We start from the raw sequence: 19669 nt of genomic DNA on the forward strand, positions 1-19669 counted from the left end.
ATTACTCCAGAAGCTTATGGAAATTAACAGAAAAAATAATCTTTCCATCTGTTTTGAGCCATTTTTAAGATATTTATTATAAACAATACATAGGGAGTAGGATACCATGTGTGATTGTGCACATATGCATCTTATAATTCAGAACAGGTGTATTTTAGGGGAAGATTTAAAAGACCTAATGAACATGGGTTTTCTTGTTAAGTTCTGTGGGCTTTGGAGAGGTTTCAGTAAAACCTTATTATAGTGTCTTTCTATGAAAGTGGCAGTGTACGTATTTTTATTAATTTCTATACCTGTGCAAAACCTATTGGAACATGAAAGAAAGTAAGACCTACTCAAATTAATTTTAAATTTTCATGTAAAATACAATAGTTTGTTCATGTTGTAGAAGGGAAAAATTATATCTGAATATATACTAGGAGGTAAATATAAGCAGATTAGTCCTTTGGCAAAAGAACATCTGCATTTGTGAGTGGAGTCTTTTCACTCAATAACCAGCTGTAACTCTAAGTGTAATGTCAGAAGCCACCTCTTTGTTAGGCCAAGTGATTTGTAAAGCACAATTCCTTACTGATTTCATACCTTAGATAATGAGGGCTTTGTAAGGTCAGAGAAGGAAAGAAGTGTTGAGATTTATGCCTTATGGACAGCACTACCGGTTGATTAACAGGAGAAATTTGGATCAAAACACTGGTCAAAAAACAGCAGAAGATGGCAAAGCCCTACCTTGACAGAAGCCAGTAGAAATTTTACTGTGGACCTGAAAGGTACCAGGATTTTGCAAAAAGAAGTTTGGGGCATGCTCATTATACAGGACTGAATCTACAGATAGAGCCATCAGCTTAATCTCTAGTGTGCTGCAAAGTCTACCCAGTGCTTTGCGGGGCAGCTGACCTGCGTGATTGACATATGCTTGTGTGGGGCTGGGAATCCTCCATATTACTTCAGAACAGATATTTATGCTGGCTAGCTGGCATAGACCAGGTGATTTCTTCAAGAGCTACACCTATGGAGGGCATGACTGTCCTCAGGTCTCCCGTCCAGCTTTAATGCAGCTCAGCTGGATACTCCTCACCAAAATTTTCTTCCTTCGCTCAATGACACCACGCGGGTTCCTCCACTGTGCTGGGCAATGCAGAGGCAGGAGCTCTGCTTGCCCTGGGTCACACACCTCTGCTCTGAAACACAGGCTCTTGGTGGCCCCAGAGCTCAGGTGCAGACATGTTTCTCCACAGGCATCCACTGATGTGGATGACAAATGGGAAGGGGATTTTGAAGTGTGGAAGTGCACATATAAAACAATGAAAAAGTTGATAGAAAAATATTTCTTAGATATCTAGAGCACCACGGATTTACTCTTCAGCCCCAAAACATTCTCTGAATTTTTTCACATATTTTAACAGCTGGGACAGTGAAAAAAGTACAGCAGTAAAGTTTGCCGTCTACCTCACCCCAAGCACCTCGCGACACTTGTGCTCAAAAATGCACGGTAGGATTGATGTAAATCTCAACTTTTCTCAGCAATTCTCTGCACATCTTTGTGACCTATAACAGTTCCATGAGTCAAACAGAGCAGTCAGAAACCCAGCCTATAGGATTGAGAAGGATTAAAAAGGGTGAACCTACAGTACTTTATTGACCTAGGTCCTCACATTAACCTGATCTGATCCTTTAATTACTATGAATAGAATAGGGCTTACAGTCCTACTTAATAACACCCCATGCTTTTTAGTCTATAAAGAGCTTTCCTATTCATGTGGCCTCTTCTTTTCAGATTTACAGATTTGTAGCAAGAAGGAGTGCATTTTTTTTTCTGGCACTCCAGGGGAGAAAGCTACCTAATGTGTATGTGAGAGATACTCGAAAGCATAACCGCAACCTTTCTGGCTTGAAAAAAATTATTTGAAAATCAGTCCTTGTTCAAATTATTTGCTATTTGGCAGGAAAAGGTGAAAGTGGAAAAGGCAAAGGAAACATAAGATCTTAATTTTATAAAGGTAGTAGAAGGAGCTTGGCAGGGTTTTTATGCTAATTGGAACTGTAATGAAATAAGATGCATACCTTTCCCCCTTCCCATGCACGTTTCCCCCCTTCCCATAGGCTCAGAGAACTGGCACGTTACTGTAATCTAGGCAGACTGATATATACACATATGATCGCATATATGGGTGATACATGATACTATAATTAATAACTGGTATTTTCTCTGAATTGAGGAAAGCAGCTGCAGCCCACTGATAAGGTACTTTATGAGAATAAAATCAAAGCCGAGCATTAATGATTATAATTTGTTGTGATCGAGAACTGTAAAACAATCAATTTATTTCTTGAACTGAACTGAAATATGAGTGGGCCACTGGGTTAAAAATGAAAAGGGGAAACAGGTTGCGATTAAGAGCCTAAGAAATGGTGCTAAAAGTGGTATAAAAAGTGGGAACAGTCTCCCTAATTTTTACATGAACATATTGTGTCTAGCATCTTGCATGGATCCACACAGAGGCCAGGCTGAGGGAGCAATCCAAACTTGTTTTCAAGTTAAAGAAGGAATGAGTGACAGTAGATAAGTAGAGGGTTTCGGGATTTTTGGCGGGGAAGTAAGAGAGAAGGAAGATTCTGACCAAAAAATTGCTGGAGGTGGGAAGAACCCAACCAAAAGCAGCTTTTTCTCTTTCAGTCATCACTTCCAGTATGATTTGCCTGAGCACACAATCCTTGACTATTGTAATTTATAAAAAGATTATAGTTGTATACTGAATTTGGAAGAGAAAGACAGTATGCTGTAGATATTTTACCATTTGGAAGTTTTTCTGCTTATTAAGGGACAACACATTTCAGTATTATTTTAAGGCTAAAACTTGATCAACATGCAGCAATGAAAGTGGCCTCATTTTATTTGACTAAAATTGCTGTAAATAACACTGTTAGTAAAATAAATACTGAAAGAATATGGTATTTGACAGCAAAGATGTACTTAAAATGTTTTATTGTAATTCCTTAGCTTTCACAAGACAGGTATTGTTAGCAGCCAGTCTGATTAGTCTATCAAAGAACATTGCTGTCTCCTTCTCCCCCACCCTCCACCCCCCTGAAGATAGAATAATCTTTACTATGCTTTTAAGGAATAAGGATTTAAATTGAAGCAAACCATGAAACTGCCAAAGCATGCTTATTATTGACAGGTTATACGAAAATGATTGCTTAAAATTCCACCCGCAGACAGACAGACAAACAGACATATATAATCCCTACTTTAGCATTACAGTCTTTCTCTCTATTGCTACTCTATGCAGCTGTAATCTCAAAAGACCATTTATTAAATGTGAAATATTGTATGCTCCTGTAGCCTTCTTCCTTGATTGTGTTCCTAGGGCCTTGTTGGGCAATTGATTACTCTGTGCACAATCCCACTGCTGTAGGTATTAATGGCAAAACCCCCATTGTCTTCAGGATTTAGGCCCTTTATGATTTTTTAGAAGTTCATTATATTTTGCAAGCAACTGAGTTTAAAATCTGTGATTGGAAAGACTTACCCCTCACATCTTCCTGTGAAATGTTTTACCTTTAGAATGAAAAAGCATTTGGAAACTGTAGAATGGTTTTGATCTGCAGGATTAAAAGGAATCAGTTCTGAAAATGGATTCACATCATTTTCTTTTTGGGTACCCAGTCCTTGGGGGGAGGGGGAGGAGAGAAAAAATAACAGCTGATTTAATATAAGCGGGCTGAATTCCCTCTCCTGGTGGGTCTTTCAAACCTCCAGTTTCTGTTCTTGCCATCGCTCTGTGAATATCCCCCTCCCCTTTTTGTTAAAAGGCATTTCCTATGAAAGCCTACAAAAGCAGCTTTCAATCTGATTAAGCTTCTTCCGTAAAAACATACAAAAATAGGGATATATTTGGGTCAGTATCACCCCTCTATTCATCTGCCTTAATTTGCCTAGGCTACTTACTAAGGATACAGCACATGAATGTGAAAGGCTCCTGCAGTTGTTAGGGGCTACCCAAAATTTCATTTATGACATTCCAAGGGGCAACAATGACCATAACTCAAAATCAAATTGTCAACTGTGGGCTCACTGCTGGCAGGGACCAGTTTTCCAGCCTTACCTGGGAAGAACTGTTTCCTGACGGAGGTGAAGGGAACGGTTGTCTTCTGAGATCCCCATCGCTGGAGGTGTCTGTCTCCGGGTGTTCCCCCCTCGTGCATAGGGGCAGTGTCTGATCTCACCCTCCCAGTCCATTTCCACAGCTTGCTCACAATTGACCCTCAGTTGAGGCAAACTGTGTCCCACCTAGACTACCTACCTGTAGAATGGGTATTTCTGTAGAACAGGGTGATTGTTTCTAACGGGTTTTGTGAGGGAGGCTCAGTACCTGAAAAACTTCTCCAGTGTTGACTTTTCCCAACATCAGCACCTGTGTCTCTCTCTTGCCCAGTTATAGACATATGTATAATATTTGTCTCCAGCAGATTAACATCTGTGTGAGATATTTGTGCAGCACTTTACAAAGGTGGTGCGATAACACATCTAAGCACTTTAACAGGGTAGCACTGAAAAATAAGCTTGAACTGGAACTGTGATTTGTTTCTGCCCTTGCAAGAGGTTTGTAATCTTTCTTAGTATTTTTTTTTCTTTAGTACGCGGCAATGTTGAAATGTAATCTTTATTACTAAATGAATGAATGACTGGTGTTGCTTAGGGCACAGACTAAAAACTGTTTTCGTGTGAAGCCCAAGTATTGTTGCTGTTGCAGTTGTCCTGTTTTTTTTATTAGCTCTGAACAATGTTGGACTACTCTTGAAATCTAATAATCTCCATAAAGTGTCTTCCCTCAGTAGCATCTTTGATAATGGAGAGTAGATTCTAACAATACAATAAAAGCATAAAAGAGAATATCATCATAACTGCTTTCAAAAACTAGAAAAAATGAACAACTAAAAAGGAAGCAGAGTGTATAGAAAGCAAAAAGAAGAAAAGATACTAGTTTTTAATCACTTTTGTTTGTATTTATGATTTAATCTGTTAACAGCCATGTTAAGTACAGCTTAGGATTTGGTGGATATTTCAGTGCCAGCTGCACATCCTTTTTTTCTGAGGAGAAAGACAGAGAATTAACCAAAAATGTGATATGTTTTACTCAAGTTATTAGTTGAATTCTAAAAAAACCATATTATTTTCTTTTTTCCTAATGGCCATCAGTTGCCATTAAACATGTTTAAATGGAAAATGGTTGTTTTAAATAACTGTTCTGTATATTCCTTTTATTAGCTAAGCATCTTATGACCTCTGAAGAGCAGAAATGGCCTTTGAGACAAAATCATCTTCACAGTGTGTGTGTGTGTGTGCATGCGCAAGCATGCGTGCATGTCTGCCTATGCATTTATAGATATGCATGTGTGCAAGCCAGAGAGCTTCACAGGTGATAACTGGAGAGCGAACTCCCGTAGTTTTCATTTGATTTTTAAAAGCAGAAAATATGAATTGTGCCCTCAGAATGCGAGAATGTTACAGCTCTTTTGCCACGTAAGTGGAAGATACATTTTTTTAATTATAATCTTTTATACCAGTGATTTTTACATGAAGCAACATTCAGATGTTTTATGTTTCACATTTATTTAAACAATCATTGTCTGTCTCAAAATATTTTCCCTGAAACCTTATGTACAGGTAATAAAAACCTTGTATTGGAGCAGGCTCATCTGATAATAGCAATACAAGGTTGTCTGATTATGCCAAAATGATATTGGAGAAAGGAGATTTTATTAACTGACTTAGAATGAAATCCATAACATCTATGAGCTTTCTCTGTTCTAAATGGACCAAAAGCTTCATTAGAGAACAGAAACCTTTTTTTAAAGGATGCATAGTAGAATATAAAATACATTTAAAGTGAAGTCTAGGGAACAAATGATAACTATTACATTTCTTTGCCAGAAAGGTATTCTTTAATTTTACTTCCCCCCACCTCCCTAACGCCCCACGTTAACATCTTGATCCAGCATCTACATGCTAGCACTTTAGGCAACTCACTTGCCTGTTTTAAGTAGTTTGAGAGGTAACCTCAGTTCACAGAGCATCCTAAGACCCAGGTTCAGCGCTACTGGATGCCACACGTGCAAGATATTTTTTCTTGTGTCTGTATAGGTCAGTAGTACCTAGGTTCTGCCATCCACATCAGGCTTTTGAAACACTACTCTTCCTGGTGCTTTTGATGTGCATTTCACCTCAGGAAAATACTTGTTCCAGAAGGGATTTTGCCTGGCACGTTTCTGAGCAGGAACAAAAAAATGAGGGTTGTTAGCTATGTTCCTGTAGAAACAAGGTTTTTCATCCCCGTGTTTACAAAGGCAGTGGCCCACTAGCTCTGGAAGCAATTTTTCTCACTCTTTGACTATCTGCAGGATGGCATGTCAGCAGGAGCTGTTAGTAGAGAGTTGTATGTAGTCTTCTGCTTGCCTAATGGTTGCTTTTTGCAGGAGCATTTTGCCTCAGATTGGACTCTTTCTGGTTTTGTAAGGCAGATGTTAGCAGAAAAGCACACGCTGGGGAATGTCCTTCAGCCTTTCTTCCTTTGGCTCTGGCACATACCCCTTTCCATGTCCCAGAAGGGAATCCAACTTCCCTTTTAGGACCTTTACAGGACTTCCCTATGCTCAGGCTGAGGAGGAATCCCTGGTATTCAGGAAGGCTTTTCTCAGGGCCCCTTCACTCCAAGCTATTTGCTACAGTGCACAGGATATTTTCCAAGCAATGTACTTTGCAGTTGTCATGTTAGAAAATGATTTTTTCCTAAATATTTTTAGCATGGGTACATACTACATTTTTATTTCAAAAGACTTTATTTGAAAATATGAGGATAAGTGATTGTGTTCTATATATGAAAGGGTATTTTGCTTAAAAACAAACCCCAAAAGACTTAATACTTCTGCAGAAGTTTTAATACAAGCATTTTGGTTGAAACACTCAAACACCTAACATTCTGTGCTTCAGTAAACAACTGACTGCTCCCATAAAATGAGATATAAAAGTCCAGCATTTAAAAAAAATTGTCAGTAAATTAGGGGAATACATATTTTAAACAAAGCAAAGAAAAGCAAACATCAAAACTTTTGTTTTGTGGTGATTAAAAATAAGGCCACTGTGGGGAAAATATGTTGATTGATGTAGTGGAAATGGTTGTGTGTTGCTAGAACAGAAAAATCTGAAAAATGCTTTATTTTGAACATTACAGTTATTTAAATCAGAAAAAGCTATCTTGTAGCTGGTAAAAAATTATACTGAAAGAAGAATTTTGCAAAACTGACGTTTTAAATTTCGGACATCTTTTCATGGGAGATATGCTATTCATTTCACATTATTTCTGACCTTGTTTAAATACTGAATTCTCAACAAATTCAGCAAAATACTGGATTTTGCAGATGACACACAATAAAATACGAATTCTGAATGCTTGCTGCAAAGGTAATATATTTTGGAGAATTGAACTGTTTTGATAAAACTAAATTGTTTTCAGCAGCAAAATAGTTGTTGTTTGTTGCTCAAAAAATGCATTTACTTTAACAAAACTTATTTTCTGTTACATAATGTAATTCCTTCAATACTGAGTCTTTCTACATTGCCTTGCAAATACTTTGCTTGCTTCTAACCGTTAGATTTTGTACAGCCATACAGATTTGCAGCCTTATATGTTTCTCTATCCAGGGCCTTATTCTATAGCTTCTGAATATACTTTTAGCAATAAATTAAATTTCCAACATGTGAATGGCCTTCTGAGATGAGCCTTGCTAAAAAAAAAAACAAACCCCAACAATATGGTAAGAGAATTCATAAACTACTCAATCTGTCTAAATTTGTTTAGATACCATTGAGTCTCCACTATAAATGGAAACAGCAGTGGCCATGCTTGCTTTACCAGAGAAACCTTTTTTGACACTCAGGAGCTAAGTTTGTCTTCAGTGCTGCAGAGCTGTGCTATTTGAAGACAGAACTGTGGTCATCGAAGGGTTAAAACCAGTTTTGAATTTGAGTTAATCCATATGCTAATCTATTTTAAATATCCCTGCATAACTACCAGTGTATTTTTAGCAGCGCAGTTTGTTGTTTCAGTTGCCAGCTATTTTTGATGACACAACAAAATAGGGCAGATATAGTTTTAAGGTTTATTTTGGCCTCTAACATTAAAAAGGGCAAAATCCCCCCTTGTCCAAGGGTATTTTTGATTTGAACAGTCTATACCTGCCCTCTGCAATCAGCCAATTATTGTAAGCAGTGTGATGGGCCCAAGGTATTAGTGCTGAGAACATTCCTGTTGTCCCTCGGGTTAGGGATTGTTTTGCAATGATCACCCGTCCTGATTTGAAGATTGCATGACAAGACACTATTAAAGTAAGGGCAAGAAATTCAATTTCTTGATGTCATTTTGCCTGGCCTGGTTTTGAAAATAGGTCACTGTATGCTATCTGGATTTGTATATTGTAACAGCACCTGCTAGCATTATTGTAGTGAAGGGTCTAGCCATATTATCATTATAAACCCCTATTTTCAAGGGTTTATAGACTGTAACTTGACCACAGAAAGAAGTTTCTATCTAAACGGTGGCATGCAAGGTCTCTTCTAAGGAGCATGTTTTTTACTCTGCAAATCTCAACAGATACATGTTTAGCCATTTCTTTGGCAATAAAAAATGAAAACATATTTAAGCTGCAATTTGGTATTAGTAGATTCCTTAAGAAAAAGATACCATGTTATGTTTATCTTTTAATTAAAATGATATCTAAAAGAGCTGGATTTCTCATGCAAATCTGAATAAGAACCTGAGTAAGTATAGGTTATGAACATTGGTGACTGGGCATGTATATTTTAATTATGCAAATCCACAGTAATAAATGCCCTTGTATAATGGAAGGATTTAACAAGGTCAAAACCTGGTTGTTTGAAAAGGTTGGTAAATAAATCATATGGATCTGAACATCAAGTTTACATTTATATACTCATTTATACCACTTTTTCCCATAATGTGGAATTGTGTCTGAGGGAGTCAGCATCACTCTGTGGCCTAATATTTTAAATTGTGAGTAGATTTTGCTTACACAACTGAATCAGCACAGCTGTGCACATTTGTGAGTTTAACACTGATTAAATACTTCCACCTATACATTAAAAAATCCAAACCAGAGTCCCTTACTACCCCTAACTGTAGGTTTTTGCAGAATAGCTGCAGAGGTGCATTTCATCACCTGCCATACACTTCCCAATGCAGTTTACTTTTTGTTTTTAATACAACCAGAAGCAGTCAGGCAGCAACAGAGCAAAATGAAACTTCTCCTAAAACAAAGATAATAAAGTATGTTCGAGTAACATTAAAGGATTGTCTGAAGGCTGCCGATGTAAGGAAATTCAGGGTTAATGCTGCGTTACTTCATTTCGAAGCCAACCCCATTGTGCCTGTTTATTGCAGGGGTCTTCAAACAGCAATTGCACAACAATTTGTCAGAGGCTGCTGCAGCACCACGTGGGCTGAGCCCACCGCAAAACTTTCAGATGGCTGAATGTAAAATTTCCAAGTATTTTTTGGAGGGGAGGGGTCCCAGGGAGGGGAAGAGGAGGAGAACGGTCCTGGCCAGCATCAATGCCTGTGGCTGTGCCATGGGGTTCAACGCAGTGCGAAAGAGAAAGGTGGACAAAAATCCAATGCCCGGGACCGTGACTCATGTTGGCTAGACCTTAAGATTCCTAGAGGTATTATTTTTACCCAGTCCTCGAAATACCCACCGGTAAACCAGAATCCCCCATCCCCTGCAAAGCCAACAGTTTGCTACTTAAATGGGTTTAGACTTAATTTTAATGGAAGTGAAACATAGTCGATGGAGGCAAATTAAAACCATATAATTTTGTAATCTTAGTTTAGCTATAATTGCGGCAATAAAACAGTGGAAAGAATAATTGGGGAACATATGTTTGTGAGTGACATTATCTAGGTGACTTCCCTTTTACGGCAATGTGCTGCTGTCCTATTTGTCTCCCCCTCCCTATGCATTGGAATGACAAACCTGCGAGCCCGGAGTTAATGCTGATTGCGGCAGCTGCTTACACACCGAGTCTCCATGGCAACCGGGGACGTTGCCATGCAACCGTATTCTTTTAGGGACAGGGAAAATGCCCAAAGGCTTACTAAAAATACATGGGGGGGGGGGGGGGGGAAATCTTAAATTTTCTTACTACTGTTAATAGGTATAAGGGACTGCGCTACTGCTTGAAAGCAGAGGTCGCACAAATGAAAACCCAGCGCTGACCTTTCAAAAATTGCTTGCCATTGCTCGAAATCTCGAGCTTTATTGACAAAGATGACTTTTGATCGATTGTAAAATTGTAGCTAACACGCGGCAGCCCTCGCAGACTGCAAGATACAGCGCCGGCCCATTGCTATTCCGGCGGGGTTGAAGGTCAGCCCGGAGCCATCAATGCTGTATTGATCAGTGGAGCCGAAAAATGCCCGTGTTTACAGCTCGGCACACCGTGGGCTGCCGCCCCAGCCTCCAGCGAGCTCCGCCGCCCTGGTGTGGTGCACGCCACCGAGCAAGCCGTCCTCCCAGCAAAAGTGACATCACTTCACTCAGCTCAGCTGTTTCTGCAGTTTTCTATAAATAGCTAGATAAAAAATTGAAGGCTGCTTTTGGAGAATTTAGCCAGCCAATCTTCTGATCGTCAGCAGATGAGACAGGCTGGTGTTCTGTTTTTTTTTTTTTTTTACCCTACTAATATCTAATATTGCACTGCAAATTTTTGCTCCTAGTATTTGGAGCTTGACCCTGAATAACAAAAAATTGTGAATGTTACATGGCTGCATTCTGGATTGTCCTGGAATGGATATTTAATTCACCATTCATCACTTCTCTAGCTGTTAAAATGTGATCAGATAGGAGTGAGGGATGGAGGGAAGAGAAAGTGTCAGTGTAGCTGTATGAGATGTGCAGGCCTGGCATTATGCTGATGCAGCATGCTTGCTGAGCTCAGTATCACCCCTACCTGCAGAAAATCCCACGTGCCAGGCTCCCGGGTGCCCCCCTGAATTGAACACACTGCACTGAAGTCAGAGTTACATCAGGGCTCTTGCTGGTCGTAATAAGAGACAAAGTATTTGAAGGAAGCAATTAGAAAAGCAAACAAAAGTGCTGTTAATAAGCACACTTCCTATTTTTCCTTGATTCCAATTTTGCTGCTCTGTTTCTTAATTAGCCCTCTAAGATAGCTGATGAAAGAAAAACATCATCTGGTCTGTAAATAACCCCTTGCTTGATAGTATTTCTTTCTGGAAACAGGAGCAGTAAGAAGCTGCAAAACACAAAACAAAGTATTGAAACCATTTGGATAAAAATGTGCATTCTGCAAGTTTTATGAAGTTTTGGAGACCATGGCAGCTCTTTTGGAAAAAGGAGAGGAAAATAAATTTATGAACATAAGAAATAACAACTGATCCACATGGAGAAAAGCACGTTCTCTGCAGACTCAATCAGCAGGTAGCCATCATGGTGAGTTCCTGTTGCTTACCATGCCTTTGCCATCCCTGGGTTCCATTCCCAGTAGGAAACGAGTGGGTATGAGGGAAGAGGAGAGTTTCACGCAGCCCATGAGCCTTGCTCAGCTCTCCAGATTTCCCAAGCACAAGCCTGTGCTCAGCATCACACAGGATCAATCTGCAACTGACCCCATCCTTATTGATTTGAACAGGGAGCTGAAACTGCTTGGCAACAGAAAAGATGGAAGTACTTTGTTTTCAAAAAAGTTAATGGCACTAGAAATAGAAAACAGACAGCTCCTTGAAGGTGGAGAAGAGGAACCAACAGGGTTTCTCTCCTGGCTGCAGTGCTGGTTGTGGTGCAGTGGGTATTGTGAAGTGAAACGCTATGGCCTGCGTAGTATGAGGGATTAGAGCAAAGGACTATAGTAACTCATGCTGGTCTCTAAATATGCATCTGTCCCTTAGCAATGGAAGTGTGAATGAGTTGCAAAATGTATGTAAAATTATTGATGTATGGGACTTTAAAATACATTTGTTCTCAACAGAAATTGATCTAGAAATGATCCTGAATGTATAATTCAGAGTCTGTTCTAGGGATGGAGATCAGTGAGGGCGGTATTCTTAAATATCTTTTGAGTGTCTGGGTTCACGTGATTCAAAACCAAGCTGCAGCTGTTTGTTGAAATATTTCTGCTTGGGTTAATGTTTAGTCTTTTTGAATGGTGAATTCTGATGCTCTGACTTGGGAGGGGAGAGAGAGAAGGAAAATGACAGAATGAGATAAATCTAATCTATCTTCTCCGCAGAGTAGGCGAAGTAGTATTTGACCCATTAGTTGAATGGAATGCAAATAAAACAGGCTAGAAAAGACAAAAGAAATGGAATTTTATAACTTGCTGAATTTCCTTTGTTGCAGAGAAATCTAGCAGTTGAAAGATGGAGTTTAATCGTGCCCAGACAAGTTATTAAAAATTTATCCTACTTCCAGAACAACTCTTGGCAAAGTATTGCCATAAGAAAAAAACCCCACCAAAACCAACAACACAGTAGAAGTTATTTACCGGGATTGTATTTAAAAAAATAATTATGTTTTAAATTTAATTTATTTATTTTTGCATATAAATAGATGTTTAGCCCTTATAACTTGCTGAATTTTTCAGTAATTTTTATTTTTCAATAATTTTCACCCTTTCTCGTTATTATTAAATTCCATAATGTGTTTTAAATAGTACTGGTTTTTAGATGTGTCTCTTCCACTTTGAAATCCCCACAACTGGGATTTTTGGAGCTGAATCAAGTTACTGGTCTTCCTACTAAAAAAATCACCCATTTGGTAAAGGCAGAATAGAGCGAGCTGAAAATAAATAAGATCTTCCCACATTCCTCAGCCCAGCATCATCTTGTCTTATTAGTCAATACAGCCGGTATGTATTGAATACTGAAAAGTTGGATAACTGCTTTTATTATCTTTGCCTGATCTCAAGCCAAACCCCTGATGGGGACAACAGTCTTGACTCTGCATTCTGTGACCTTTTCTAAATCTCATATTGAAAATATGAGTGGATTAGCCAAAGTTGTGAATCACAGACCTGCTCACTAAGTCAACAAGAGATCGTTTGCTAATTTCAATGGAAGCAGGAGCAAATCCAAAGTTGGATTGTGCTCCAGCAAAACTCCATTTGACTTCAGGTCAGGATAAAATTCATTCCCATCATCCTTATTGTCCTTTTAAGTCTTTTTACTGGCAGATGGACAAGGAACTTGACTTTTCTGAATCCTTTCCCAAGAAAGGAAAGGCGAGTCTATCACTTCTATTTCTGAGCACACAAACATCACCTGTGTAGGACCTCCTCTCAGTCCACTGCTGGAAGAAGGGAAAAAATGACTTATAGTGTTGGCAAACACTCGTCGAGTATTTGCTGGTATGATCAAACCTGGTATTTGTCAGGGGGAGAGAGGAGGAGTGCCTCAGGTAACAGTTCCTCATACTACCCTGAGCACATGTGGAAGACCCTTGCAAATGCTGCTGGGCTCTGTGTTTTCCCTCTCACTCCCTAGCAGGGCAGGCAAAGCAGCAGTCCTGTAAAGAAAAGTTCTGAGAAAGTGTGTCCTAAAACACTGTACGACAACATGTGGAAGGACAAGGGGATTCCCTCTGCTGTCTGCAATCTTCTCCTTGACTTTATTCTTTAATAAAGTCCTTGTTTATTTTTATTCATTGTGGTTTTCTTTTGCCATCTAGTAACCAAACTTTGAGGATTTCTCCAACATTAGAGGCTGACTGAACAGGAACGAGGATGTAACTGTGTGTGCACAGACACACATGGGGACATCAGCAAACATGCTGCTTTACAAGGCTGTTTACCAGTGGAACTATAGACAGAGCAGCCACATTACTATTAAATATCTGTTTATTATCTTACAACTAAAAACACTAGACTGTCTAAGGCTGATTTTTTTTTTTGAATGAGATGAAGCCTTTCATAAAAATTCCTTCTTTATCATTTTGTATGTTTGTGTCAAAATATCTCAGGGCACAAAGCCCAGCAGAAAGCCAACTTAAAGAAATATATAAAAAAATCTTTGTAAGCGCTTTCATGACAGTGAACCATTAAATCTCCTGAGTAATGTAGGGAAGAGCTGGACCATGCATAGATTGCTCTTTACCCAGGATGCACCGTTGCCTGCAAGATTCTGAATAAAGAGACACACCTGCTAGCTAGCTGATAACACTCTGGGGTCATTTCATTGAAGAAACTGTCAGCCAGGAGGTATTTAAATAAAGCCACAGATGAATTCATGACCTGCACTACTGAGACTAAAAAAAAGGTGTTAAAGCAGAAAGAGAATGCAGATAAATGCACATTCCTTTGTATTGCAACAAAACTTTTCCATGTAAATCAACTGAATGGGAAAGAATGGGGAAAGAATGTGTTTCTCTGTACGGTAGCAGGGAAGTGAGATGGTTCAGCTGCACATCTGGCTACTGGCCAAAGCAGTCGTGTGCCATGCTTGTTTGCCTACTAGTGCTGCTTAGATTGGCAAATGCCCATGCAGTTTGAAGAGGGCAGGCGCATGACTGGATGGCTGCCAGTAAGCGTGCGGGACTGATGCCACTGCTGGACGCCATAGCCTGGTAGGAATGAGGAATACAAAGGCATTCAATAATCTGAATGTCCCTTTGCTTCAAGAGAGTGGTGCCAGGCAGCATTTAATGAGAGATTGCTTTGTTACAAAGTCCTCGACATCAAGTGGGCTGGTGAGCTCATTAACCTGACTGCAGCAAATAAAAAAGGCGCACTCAGAAGACTCCCATGATAGCATACTCAATAGTGTAAGAGTCCTTTTGCTTCCTTTATGGTGATCCATTAGCAAGCAGCAGTGTAAACACCATAAAGCAAGCCAGTTTTCTGATTGTTCAACTAAAGTCTGTTTTCCCTTGGGGATTATGCCACCAGTTGATGCAGAGACACCCCCAACCCTCGTTATCTATTACATAATGACCTTCTATGTAACGAAGGATTTTCCCATATTTCTTAGGAGCGCAACTGCAACTAAGGAAACTACTGACAATTCACATCTCTGAAAGGCGAAAGGCAATGGTGTAGGGCACATCAGAAAACAAATAAACCACAAAGTGATGCCAAGGGGAATGGAAAATACGATTATGCTTATGTTTATACAACTTCAGTTAGAACTTATGGAAATGGTACCTATCTTTTCTGTGTCGCCTTTGTTTCTGTTTACACAGGGCTCTGCATCCATAGGAGAGGCAGCTGACCTTGCTTACCTAACTTGGTTCTCTGCATTTTCCACGAATGCTGTTTGCCCTCAGGAAAATGCATGATAAAGTAGTGCTTCCAGAACAAGTGCCTACTGTGTCTCCATTTGAAACACAGCCCTTTGCTGATTTACTAATCAAAGGAAAAAGAGGGAAGAAGCAAATCCCCAAAGAATTTCTCCTTTCAAAACAAAGGGGAAAATTCCTTGTTGTAGTTATTCCATTTAATCCACCGGAGCTACACTAGTGAAAACGTCTTTTTTCCAACACCTGAAAAGGTCAAATTAAAATACCTGTGTTTAATCCCCAGGAACCACAAAGGAGTATTGCTTCCCCATAAGCATCCAGCAAACAGAATGAGAATAATAGCTAAACAAGGTCAATGATTTTTCAGTTTTTGGCAGGCAGATGATCAACATGGATCCAGTGCACACTGGTAGCAATGATTTTTGGTTACTCAATTGCACAGTCAAGGTCCTATTACTCAAGTATCTATCTGGCACAAAATAAAATTAAAAATCCCATTAGGCACTAATTAATACCCTTTTCAGAAGAATTACATACTAGTTACAGAGTTAAAATGTATTCTGTTCTCAGTGACAAGATTGTTTTTAATTCTTTAACAAATTGAAGAATTCTTTAAGGATTTTCAAGGTGCTGCCACCAAACAGATCCCATTATAGGATCAATTTAAAGTCCCCAGGTGGTAGTTACAGCACCACTCTTAGTATGTGAAATTGCGGAAAAAATACCAAAGGAAATAAACTACTTCTTCCTACCTTTATCTACTGTATGATAAAATAGTCTGAATTGTGTTTTGTCTGCAATGTTTAGACAGTACTTCACATTTGTAATCAAAAGATGATTTGGTCTCCATTTCCATATGTTGGCTCCCATCCTTTCAGCCAGCAAAATGTGGTTTAACTGGTGCAAAAAATCTGCAGTGGGCTGCTGCAGCAGAACAGGTGCAGCTTCTTCCAAACCCTTCAGTAACCGTGAAAGGGAGGTAAAGGAAATTATCTTAAATGCTCTTTGGAGATTTTGTGCTCTTAAGTTTCAGAAGTGGATGGAGATGGCATGCTGGACTGAGGCCAGTGAAGGCCACCAAGATGGTCAATGGGCTGGAACACATCATGTATGAGGAGATGCTGAGAGAACTGAATTTGTTCAGCCTTAAGATAAAAAAGCTTTGGAGGGAGCTTACTGCTGTCTACAACTGCCTCATGGGAAAGTGTAGAAAAGATGTAGCCAGTCTCTCTCTGAAGGTGCATAGTGATAGCACAGGAGGCAGCAGACACAGCCTGGAACACGGGGCAGTCCTGTTACATATGAGGGTGGGTTTTGCTGCGTTTTCACCATGAGGGTAGTTATAAATTTCAGCAGGTTGTCCAGGAAGGTGGAATTGCTATCCCTGAAGACATTAAAAACTCATCTAAAAAAGACCATGAGCAACCTCATGTGACCGAACCTGCTTCAAGCACAAGGTCCAGTTGGGTGTCCTTCAGCGCTCCTTTTCAGTCTAAATTGCTCCTTGTTTCTGTGCCTGGTCTGGTGAGGGGAGATTGGTCAGGCACAAACTGAGATCCCAGTGGAGGCTGTTGTGCAGGACTGACCTGGAACAAAGAAAGATGGCACCACAGGGTTGCTCTGTTACACAGATTCACAGAACCATAGCTACAGAAGGGTGCCGTGTTTGCAGTATTTCACAGTGCTGTCCTACCTCTTGCAGCAAGTCCTTCACACATAAAAAAGGTCACTAAATGCAGGCAGCAATAGCACGTTGTCAATACAGCACCTTACACTTGCATGTGAATTTTTTATTTGAATCATGCAACGTCTGATCCAAAGGCAGTCCTTGAACTGCAGACTCCTGGTGAGAGGACATTGCCAGTGATTTAACCTGACAGTGTGCTAAGATGAAAATCACTAGATCTGCATGCACTCATAATCAGGCCTTAAGCACAACACTGGAAAAGAACAAAAGGAGTGGAAATGCAGAGGCTCAGGGCCACCATGGTAACTATGAACTGAATAATGTAGCAGAACATAGCTTTTTCCTTTTTCTGTGGCAACTTGAGCTGATGTTGAGAACAATAAGAAAGAATATGATGAAGTTGGACCAACTACTGACACATTAGAAGACAACAGGGAGGAAGCCAGGCTCTCTCAGGAGCAGTGTTGCTCTGGGAACTGCTGTGTGGCACCTGACCTGCAACGAGGTTTGAAAGCCAGGGGAAGCAAGCAAGATAAGCTTTAAGAAAACCAAAATGGAAACATATTAAATACTACCAATGCAACCTTTAGCCCAGCAATAGAAAACAGAGGAACAGACATTATCACTTTTGAAGGAGGATAAGGGCAAGTATTAAGCACAGCTAGATTAGACCCAAGATTACATATTTTTCTCTGTTCTCTTGCTGTTACATGAACTGCTCTCCTTCAAGCTTGCACAAGGTTATGTTGCAAAGCACCCTATGCAGTTCCTCTGAAAAGTAACATGGTTGTTTGACTATGCTAAGATAACAACTGCAATCACAATGGTAAAAGTCTGATTCACGCATGCATTTGGAAAACTGCTTCAGACAGTCCCAAGAGTAGAGGGGGAGATCCTCATTGCTGCAGCATATGCTGCTTTTAGCTCCCTTGACTGACTTTCCTTCTGTCTTCCAGGCATGTTTAAATATTTTGACCTTGCTGAGATAGGAGTGAAGCCTGTTTGGTTTAAAGCTGGACAAAGCATTTCGAGGGAAGGAAGGAAAGTATAAACAGGAAGGTTCAAGAGTCATTCTGGCAGTGCAGGGCTTGTTTCTCAAATGTGTGATGGACCAGCACTAGTAAATAAGCAAAGAACTCTTTAACTTGTCTTACAAAACTTTGATTCCTTTTTCTCTGCTTTGTTTGCCTTGCCAGCTAAAAGGATTGCACAGAAAGCTGTAAGAGCATTGCCATTTAGAAGCACCCCACAGCATCACTTGTGCTGGGCCAGTGGGCACTTCCTTTTAAGCCTTTCTCCAAAAAACACTTTTAAAGGTGGCTATGTGACTTGGTAGAACTTTATGATGAAATGTTCCTAGGATATCAGCTCAACTCACAGTTCTGATGTTGTCCAAAGAATTGCCAGACTTTGTAACCAGTGTCTACAAATCAATAAATAATTCTCTTCATGAGAAGTGGAACTTTCCTCCATGTAAATCCTGCTGTGGTGCCAAGTTGACTGTTGGGCAGAGGCAGCACAGGTTCATCAGAGATTTTCAGCTCTGTTAGATTACTGGACCATATAACGCCAGCCTTCAGCAGTGCAGAAGACCTACCAAAAGCTAGTGGCCAAGGTTCAAAAGGGTCGGGGTATAATATCTTCCTATGCTGCCTAGACACTAATAATGTGTGTCTCCTGCAGCTTCATCCTCAAGACTTAAGGCATCCTTGTGAATTCTGATTGTGTGCTGGTTCCGCTCTGGGAATTTAATAGCATTTGCTGGCTCTTCAGTTATAAAACAATGTAGGAACAGCAGCACTCCTCTGCTCTACAGTGCTGCCTGTTTTGATGTTCCTACTCATAGCAGAAATATAAGCAATATGTGTAAGGTGTTAAGAAAGATCATTCTCAAAGGCAGACTGAGCTCAGACTATTTCAGTAAGCACAGGTAGCCTCTGCCCATGTTAACAGACAGGTTTCAGACAGGGTTTTCAGAAGTCCAGAGAGTGCTGCTATCAACTGAGTGTGCATTTTGTATGTGAACAGAACAACATTACTCTGATAGATATTTATTCTGGCCCAGATGCACTGAATCATTGAAGGGACAGAGTCTGACAGCTGTTTCAGAAAAAAAAGTCTTCTCCTTGCCACAGTTGTTTTGGGTTTTTTTCTTTTTTGTTCTTTTTCAAGTAGAAAAAAGTGGCAACCTTGATTTTCCTAGCTTTAAAGTGCTGGAGAAGCTAGTGTGATAGGTTATCATGTTAAGACAGGTCATGGGTTTTCATTTCTCTGGCCCTTCTGGCTGTCCTGATGTTTTAGTTCTTTATTCCCTTTGACCCCAAATAAACAGACCCACTTCATGCTGCCAAAACTTCCAAACAGAACCTGAAGCACTCCAAATATCAGCAAGCTGTCCCTGTTTAACCATTTGGTTTTCCTGTGTGTGATATCCTAGAGCCTCTTTCAACACTTGGGCCAAAGCATGGGCATCAGGGAGGAAGGGACTGCATCATGCCTGCAACAACTTTTTACAGATACTCAAGAGCTTCGGTCGGTGGCAGTGGCTCTTGAAGTACAATACATGGGTAGGACAGAGTGAGAGGCAGAAGAGCTATAGTAATTCTCTTTTTTTGAGTAGTCAGTGATATTTTTCTAATTCTATGATTATTTAAA

The sequence above is a fragment of the Falco biarmicus genome, chromosome 3 (assembly GCF_023638135.1).
Source record: "Falco biarmicus isolate bFalBia1 chromosome 3, bFalBia1.pri, whole genome shotgun sequence".
In the NCBI taxonomy this organism is placed as follows: Eukaryota; Metazoa; Chordata; class Aves; order Falconiformes; family Falconidae; genus Falco; species Falco biarmicus.